The 8487-nt window shown below is 33.2% G+C and overlaps 1 pseudogene; it reads right to left on the bottom strand.

Annotated features, from left to right (window-relative positions):
- Nucleotides 1-6248: 6248 nt before the first annotated feature.
- On the bottom strand, nt 6249-6810 carry LOC5579900 (annotated as a pseudogene).
- Nucleotides 6811-8487: the final 1677 nt, after the last annotated feature.

The raw sequence follows: 8487 nt of genomic DNA, 5'->3' as shown, positions 1-8487 counted from the left end.
GCAATTGTAATAAATAACATCCATTAGGAATAATTGAAGCAATATCACTTGTGAATAAATTATACAAAAAAGGACTTAAACAAGATCCCTGTGGTAGACCGAAATAACTATAACGAATTATTTTCGATTTACCATATTGATAAAAATTCATGATTTTGAAAGAAAATAAATTGCAAATAAAATTTGATATTAGATTTGGAATTTTCAAATTATGCATTTTCTTGTATAATAAATCAATTAAAACAGAATCATAAGCTCCAGAAACATCCAGGAATGTTGACAACATCCTGCTTTTTATTGAATGAAAGCTGGATTTGTGAAGCTAAAAGTGCAATACAATCACGAGTACCTCGACCTCTTCTAAATCCAAATTGAGAAGATGAAAAAAATTATTGTCCTCAGCCCATAATTCAAGGCGATTTAGAATCATACGTTCTAATAATTTTCGCAAACATGACAATAAACTAATAGGTCTTCTACTATCAGCAAATGCTGGATCTCTACCAGGTTTGACAATATTTATAACTTTAATGAAACGCCATTCAAAAGGAATAATATTTTGACAAAAGAAAGCATTATATATCGAAAGTAGATGAAGTTTTCCTTCGTATGGTAAATTATTTAGTACAATAAATTTAATGTTGTCAATACCTGGAGCAGTATTTTTGGTTATTGATAAAGCCATGTCAAATTCAGCTATTGAAAATGGATTACAAAGTTCAGGAAAGTAATTAATTGAATTAGTTTTGTAATCAATGGACGGAGGAACAAAATCAGGACAAATTTTCGAAGAAAAATCATCCATCCATTGTTCTGAATATTCTAAAATAGTGGATGGAGAAGAATTATAATTTCTTAAATTACGTGCTACGGACCACAAAGTTGACAATGAAGTCTCTCTGTCCAAATTTTCAACAAAATTTTTCCAATAATTTCTCTTTTTAAATTAGTAAGTCTAGTAAACTGTGTTTCAGCTTTGCAATATAGAAAATAATCATTTCTGGAGCCTGATCTGCGAAATAATTTGAAGGCTTTAGATTTATTTCTTAAAGAAATGGAACACTCATTATCCCACCAAAACGAAGGACGATTTTTTTTTGTACTTTTTAAAGATGGTTTATTATGTTGAGATTTTTGCAAGCAATCTATTAACAATTTTGAAAAAGTATTGTAACTATCAATTGGAGTATCTGAATTGACAATATTGATTAATGAAATGGAAACAAGATCAGAAAATTTACTCCAATTAACATTTTTACAAATATCGGAGTAAAAACTTCATAAACCACTTCATTGTCTTCAGAATTTGCATATTAATCAAAATTGGTAAATGATCACTACCATTTGGATCATGAATAGTTTTCCAAGATGATTGCATTGATAAATTATTTGAACATAAAGACAAATCAACACAGGAATGATTATTAGGAGGCACAGCAATCCTAGTAATCGATCCATCATTAAGAATATTCAAATTCAAATCATCAATCAAATCCATAATTAATGAACCTCTACCATCAGTTTTTTCACTACCCAGGCGAAATTATGTGCATTGAAATCTCCTAGTATATAAAATGGTGATGGGATTTCATTTAAGACGCTTTTAATTTCTGACAAACTAAAAACTTGCATTTGGAGGTATGTAAAAACATATAATTGAAAACTCATTTTTCCCATTTCTAATCGTAACAGCCACATATTCTATTTGTGTTTGGAAGGATACATTTAAGTATTTAAATTCAACATTATTACGAATTCCAATTAAAACTCCGCCAAATGATGTATCTCTATCTTTTCGAATAATATTAAAATTAGGGATACGGAAAAATCTAGCTGTACCAAACCACGTTTCATTTAAACAAAACACATCTACATCGAAATTACTCAATAACACGCAGAGAAAACAGACCTTTTTGTCAAAAATAAAATATTATTGATTTTTTTTAAAAATTACAATTATTTTGTTGAATACAAATATTAAATTTTGTTGTTCCAAAAATTTTAATTGTTGTTTTTACACCAAACTGATGGGAACATAAGATGCGTAGATTCAATAAAATATTTTTTTTGATTGTTGGCATAATCTGTTTCGTTTTCAAAAAAAGTTTTTTGGTTTCAAAAAACCCTATTACTTACACACATACATATTTATTATATGAGAGTGTGTATGCTTTGTTTTCGCTATTATGTACGCAAGGCTTGTCAGACGCCATTTCCATGATTTCAAACAAAACTCAAAATGGATTCAACAGAAAGAAGTTTTGGTTATGGACTTGAAGAAGTTAGTGACGGTTATTTTTTGCTGAGTTTTGGACTCTCTGAGAAATTATCAATCGTCTTCTGGGTAAGAAATTGTCTTGTTTCCATGTAACTATCTGATATACGAACTTATACGCATTGTTCAATTGTTTCTCTCTAGAAAATCAATACTATCTTGAAATTCTGAAAATCCTGGAACGGAAGTAAATTGAAGAATTGATATCGCCGCCATTTCTGGTTGACCGGACGAGTGTTTGGAGAATTTCACCAGGTATAAATAAACGGATGAAGTGTTTTAACAAAAGGAATAATAATTGTATTTTTTCTATGTATCATAAGATTTCCACAGATTGTTATTCAACCGCATCACCGGTGGTATAGAGAAAGTAATCTGAATCCAACACTCGTGAACGGTGCACTGCAAATTACTTGCTGACTGCGTCTACAAAATGCATAAATGGCTAAAGTAATTTATTAATCAAGTTTATAGGAAGCAATAACTCTGGTTATTTCTAAGGTGCGAATTATTCTATGATGATAATGTCATTTCTATCAGTGGCAAAAATAGAGAAATTATAAGACATTTTATGCAATGTGCTCTGAACAATATTGATACGTGGGCTCATGAAAATGGTTTTTTCTTTTTCTGTTCAAAAAACAAAATATATAATATTTTCGAGAAAATATGCAACTTCTTCAATAGAATTATATTTGAATGGTATTGAATTGAACAAGTTGATGAATATAAATATCTTGGAATATGGTTTGATTTTAAACTGAACTGGAATGCTCATATAAAATATATTCAAAAAGTTTGTTCAAAAAGAATTAACTTTCTTCGTACAATTACAGGGACTTGGTGGGGCGCAAATCCTTCTGATTTAATAACACTTTACAAAACTACTATTCGTTCAGTAATGGAATATGGTTGTTTTACATTCGGGAGCGCTGCACGTACATATTTTGTCAAACTTGAAAAAATTCAATTTCGCTGCTTGAGAATTTGCTTGAAACTTATGAATTCAACACATACTCAATCAGTAGAAGTTCTTGCTGGTATAGTACCATTGAAAATTCGTTTTCAAGAATTGAATTGCAAATTTGTGATGAATTGTTTTTCAAACAATCATCCTCTTATTGATTTTTTGAAATCTTTGTTTGATATTAATCCTACGAGCAAAATGTTGGATTCATTCATTCATTGCTCTACAGAAAATATTGAACCGATTCCTTCGTATACCTTTTATAATTCAAAAATATCCATTCATTCATACAAACCATTAATTGACTTGTCTCTATTCCATGAAATGAAACAAATTCCAAAATTTCACCATTCTCATTTTGCTAACATTTTATTCGAGCGCAAATTCAATGGAATTACTCCCGCACAATTTTTTTATACTGATGGTTCATTGATTGATGGTATTGCAGGTTTTGGTGTCTATAATTTATTTTCTGGTCATTTTTTAAATTGCAATCTCCTTGTTCTGTTTTTTCAGCAGAATTAATTGCTCTTTTCTTTGCGTGCAATTTGATTAAAGATTGTGCGCCAAATATTTATATTGTTTGTTCGGATAGTTTGAGTTGTCTCCAGGCTTTAAATACAATTAATTTCAACTTTAAAATTCATCATATTATATTAATTATGAAAAGATTATTACTTGAACTTAGTTCTCGAGGATTTATCATTAAGTTTGTTTGGATTCCTGCTCATTGTAAAATTTATGGGAATGAACAGGCAGATACGTTAGCTAAATTTGGTGTTCATCATGGAATAATTTACAGCCGTAACATATTTCCTTCTGAATATTATCCAACATTGAAAGTAAAATCTCTTTTGGATTGGCAAACGTGTTGGAATTCGAGCGACAAAGGACGTTGGTGTCATTCTATTTGTCCTAAAGTCAATTATTTTCCATGGTTCAAAAATATACCAGCAAGTAGAAATTTTATTTGCTCTTTTTCGAGATTGATGTCAAACCATTATATTTGTAACAGCCATTTGTATCGCATCAACATAAAAGATTCCAATTTATGTGATTGTGGGGAATTTTATGAAGACATCGATCATATAGTATTTCAGTGTGACAAATTCATTACTCCTAGAAATAAATTAATGAACAATATAGTAAATTTGGGTCAACCTATTCCTGTATCTGTACGTGATATACTTGGTACAAAATTGTATTCTGTAATGAAACTTTTATTTCAGTTTTTAAATGAAATCTCATATTTGGTTTGATACTCTTTGTGTTTTTTTTACTTTTATTTTCAGATGTCACGTTGGATTCGATTTCGATTCTCTCCCTCACTGGCTTTCGATGACACTCCTTACTCAACGCCGATTGTAATGTTCCAAGATTACGGCTCTGTTATGGTTTAGTACCGTGTGAGCCTTTAGTTTTAAGTTTGATTTGTAACGTTTTTCGAAAAGATAAAGAGGTTTTGTGCCTCTTTGAGAAAGATTTTCAATTGAAATCACTCAAAGGGGTTTTTCCCTCTTTCAAAATTTTAGTTAAAAATAAATAATAATAATAATAATAATAAGGGTGGTCCTTTTTGTTTTCTCAAATTGGTGGACCCCTCGTACGCCAGCTAGCTAAACAGTTTGCAAAAAAGCCCATTTTTTGATAAATCTTGGGTATTTCTTCACGTGATATGTCTCATATTTCCCTTGGAACACATACCAAACTTAATGGCATCGTATAGAGAAAGGATATAGCTTTCATTTGAAGTTAAAAAAAATCCGGCGGCCATTTTGAATTTGGCCGCCATCTTGAATTTTGTTAGAAAAATCGTTTTTTCACCATTAGCGCACCGCTCGTTTTGAATTCTGAGATCACCATCAGAAAGCTGAGGAAAAATTGCGTAAGATAGGCTACAGAAACTAGGTGTGCAATGGTATTTACCCTATGAAATGAACGATTTTCTAAAACATGTTCCACGATTTTGACGTATATGGCGAGTGCAATCAATGCAAACATCATTTTTGGTACAACAAAGATACAAGTTTTCAATAGTTGGTGTATTTTTCGAGTCAGATGAAGAATAGGAGTATTATTTTGAGTGAAAAAATCTGGCGGCCATCTTGGATTTTGACGCCATTTTGGTTTTAAGTAGTAGAATGAGTTTTCAACGTGTCACTGTAAACTCGACATTACCCTTTAATGTGGAAAAAATACCCATTTTTTCTTGTTATATGGAAATGTCAAAATAAAGAGTACTTCCAAATTTTGAATAAAGGGTATTTTTCTCCCATTTCAAAGTTCAAAGCATTTACCCATTAAAGGGTGAAAAATTTCTTGAAGTTTGGGGAAGTGATTCAGATTAATCATTCATGGTCTAGAAGCGAGAACTGTGGATAGAAAGTAATGGAAAGAGCATCAAACATACTTCAAATGTAAGTAGAATTAATTAACTAGATCACCAAATCCTAATCGATAAAATGATTGTTTTTAGAATGGAAATTATGGAATCGAAGACGAAGTTAGGAGGCAACAAATCTTCCGATATCAAAGATGTACTGTTTTTTTTTTCACGGTAATGCCTGCAATGGGACTATTTGGACCAGTCACTAAGTTACCAACTGATGCAGCCCGCATAAACAAAAACTATATCAGTACAGTTTCCCGAAAGGTCCACAACCATTTGCAACAATATCTGAATGATTTTGGTTACAATGAAAAATAACAGTATATCCACCATACCCGAAACGTTTTTAACAATTCGACAAACGGTAAATAGGAAAATCACAATGTGGGGAATAGGCGGTTAAGTTATGTAACCATTTAAAAACGTCGATTTTCTCGAACAAAATTTCTCATCAACAGTTTTCCAAAAGGTAGATATACTGTCCATTTTTCGACAAAATCAATGTAAGCCAAACAGTGTTGATACATTTGAACCATATGTTTCTAAGAGAAATAAATAACGTATGCATAATTATTGGATTACGGTCCTTTATTGTATTTTTACCCTATCCTATTCTGTTATGTAATATAATGTCTGGAGCAAGCACTAGGATGATTTATGAGGCTTTTTCTCGAGGAATTTGAGAATATCGCCTTCCAATGCATCCATGTATAGATCGATTCCCTTAAAAGATAGCATCTGCAATCACTCGCAATCTTCCACTTGTCGCCTTGGGCTGTAACCGTGAATGTCTTCTGGAAATGTTTGGTAGAATTGGCCTGGAAGATGACCGTTCCCGAAACCTTGATGATGAACGTCAGCTACGAGGGCACATCGTCGCCAATGATCGGCTGAGCGACCAGGGTGTTCACAATGTGTTCGAAGCGGGGCAGTTCCTGGAAGTACTTCTGGATGTTGTCCTTCCCATTGGCACCATTTCCGTTCCACACCAGCAAACCGTTGTCCATGTAGAGCCGGGTCATCTGATGCCGCTTCTTAACTACTTTTTCGTTGTACAGTTTGGTGAATTCCTCCTCCATCCGGCAAGCGGTGCGCAGTTCCTACGGGGATTGGGTTTGAACCAAACATCCAACAGATTGGCGAAAGATATTTACTTACTGGGTCGATCGCAGTTGTCATTTTTTTTAATGTGAATTACTGTTTTGTAAACTTCATTTCAACTTGACTTTTATAAATTCATTGCAAGCCTTGAACAGTTTTAATATTAGAATAAGAAGTAAACAATACAGCTTGACAGTTTTCCTTCGACGGCAATCCGACGGCGATTTTTTTTCTGCACTCAACGCTAGATTAAATGTCGCCTACAAATACCAACAAAATGTAACTATTTGTTGAACTGTTAAAATGTAGTTCAATATTGTCAAATGCAAATGTGTGAGTGTGTTGCACGAATTAAAACAAAAACAATTTGCCGAATGGTGGCGGTATATTTCCACCATATCTTGCTTGAATCCATTCCCATATAATTTAACAATATCAGAGCAGTATCATATATTGTTACTGATAGGTATGGGTTAATCTTACTGTTTGAAATGGTGAACAGCTTTAAAGTCCATATGGTTATACATAAAAGCAACTATTTCTGATACATTAACAGTAACCGTTACAAGATGTTTATAGTTCTTAAAGTAAGACAAACTGTATTTTGCTATGCGGGAGGACACATAATCCGCAGAGCATTATTTCCGGCTTTGCTTCCAGTCGATGAAAGTTACCACCATCCAGTTATTTTTTTTTCCTTCGGTGAATATAATGAAAGAAGAGGATCCCAATCAATTATTTTTATTATTTTTCAAATGGCTTTTAATAATACATATAATTTAGCCTAACGTATAGCGTTTGTTGTGTTAGTTTTTGATTGAAATTGTTTTTAAAAGACGAAACTATGAGCAAATAAAACAGAGTGAATTTTACCACTTTGCTAAACAATTTATTTCGAATAATGGGTAAATTTACTCGTTGATTTGACGTACAAGCCCTTTACTCTTTAATGAGTACAGGCGGTTTACTCTTTTATGAGTTAAACTAGTTTCTCTCAAAGAGGGTACTTTTTTTACCCTTTAAAGGGTACTTTTGTCTCACAGTGTAGACTCTGACACGGACCTGTCACAATGAAAAGGGCTATTCAGTACCGAATTTGTGTAATAGAATTTTAGAGTCAAAAGCACGCTGCTGAATGTTTTGTCTGAGAGTTGTCAGTTTCCGTAAAAAGTAAATAAACAACCAGCAAATTAATAATTTAAAAATTAAAAATTTTGGCTAAAATAGGTGATTTCTACAGTTTCGTTGCAAGTCCCAGAGGTCCATGAGTAGTGCTTCTTGCGTAGCATGCCGCACTCGTGGGTCCGGCATGGTAGCCATCTACCAGCACCCGAATGGGTTGGATCAAATGTTCACCTCCGTCACCGGAGTTGAGGTACTTATAAATCTGCCGTAAATCTAATAACTTTTCTAACAAAATTATGTTTCGAACTCAGGTTGAGCATGAAGATCATCTCTGCATACCGGTGTTACGACGACCTGAAGGCAGCACATCTATTCAAAACAGAAATGCATCCAGAATAACATTCTTCGTATAAGTCGCTCCTCTCACCGTGAGGAAGTTGCCCAAAGCCAAGAAGTCGCCGCGATTCCGGTGGAAATCATTTCATCTAAAACGGAATCCATTCCAGGTGCTGAAATTTCCACTACAATAGCTGACGCGGACATTCTCGAGGAGCACCTGGTCATAAGATCAGACGTTTCGGAAGACGAACCGGAAGAGGAAGAGGATACAGAACTACTGGAAGAGAACGT

This window comes from Aedes aegypti, unplaced genomic scaffold (assembly GCF_002204515.2).
Source record: "Aedes aegypti strain LVP_AGWG unplaced genomic scaffold, AaegL5.0 Primary Assembly AGWG_AaegL5_hic_scaff_2137_PBJ_arrow, whole genome shotgun sequence".
Taxonomy (NCBI): Eukaryota; Metazoa; Arthropoda; class Insecta; order Diptera; family Culicidae; genus Aedes; species Aedes aegypti.
The sequence above is the reverse complement of the archived record's forward strand: the minus strand, read 5'-3'. Positions and strand labels throughout refer to the sequence as shown.